The sequence below is a fragment of the Hipposideros armiger genome, unplaced genomic scaffold (assembly GCF_001890085.2).
Source record: "Hipposideros armiger isolate ML-2016 unplaced genomic scaffold, ASM189008v1 scaffold_125, whole genome shotgun sequence".
Lineage (NCBI taxonomy): Eukaryota > Metazoa > Chordata > Mammalia > Chiroptera > Hipposideridae > Hipposideros > Hipposideros armiger.
This window is the reverse complement of record NW_017731475.1, coordinates 71,218-72,199: the sequence shown is the minus strand read 5'-3', so window position 1 is coordinate 72,199 and position 982 is coordinate 71,218.

The following is a 982-nucleotide window of genomic DNA, read 5'->3' as shown; positions in this document are numbered from 1 at the left end:
TGTTACTTTAGCTCCTGGATAGATTACTTTTGCAACATTAACTCAAGGAATCCATAACAAACAATAGAGCCAATATAAATAGAATCACATCAAGTAGTATGTGTCAGACCAACAACCTGTTCTTCATCATTGATATTATTTATTGAATAATAACCAGTATTGATGAGATATAGTGGCACTCTAGAATATGAGTTAATCATTATTCTGGAGGGGCTCCTTCACTAGCAATGTATAACGGGACCGTAGAACTTACAGCTTCCCTGAACTTAGGTGAACATGTATGCCTCAAGTGTGAAATGATTTTAGGACATAGAAAGCTGCACTGAGAGTCATAAGACCTTCACTTTGCTGTTACTTTACATGCTGCATTGTTACCTGTCTTATATTCTTAAATAAAACTAGGTATATTTGATATTATGTGAAATGTACTGCGTGTTAGGAGTTTTACTGTCAATTTGAACCCAAGGTCACTACTGCTGATTGAACAGAAATAAACCTTACTGAGACATGGTATATTATTTTTATGATATACTGACAATTTTATCTCAGATCTTTTTTAGGGCTTTTACAATTACATTTCAAAAATGGTCTATATATTTTTTTCCTTTTCTGTCACATTTCCAGTTCAAGCATCACACTAGCTTTAAAAAAATCATATTTTCTCATCTTATATTTATTCATAATTTTTATTTTTATTAGTTTCTTATGTCTACATTTATTTATTCCGCATATTGTGATTTAGATTGCCCATTTTTTTCTGTAAAGTAACTAAATTGAAATACTGAACCATTTCTTCCATTCAGTTATGATCTCAAATCAATGATAGATAGATAGACAGGAAAACAGACAAGACATACATACACACTTTTGATGCTAAAATGCAATTTCAAGTATATCACATACTCACACAATTGCAGGCCATGATGAAGTTAGCCTCATCACACATTAAGATAACTAATGACAAATGTCTTTGTTAATGAGG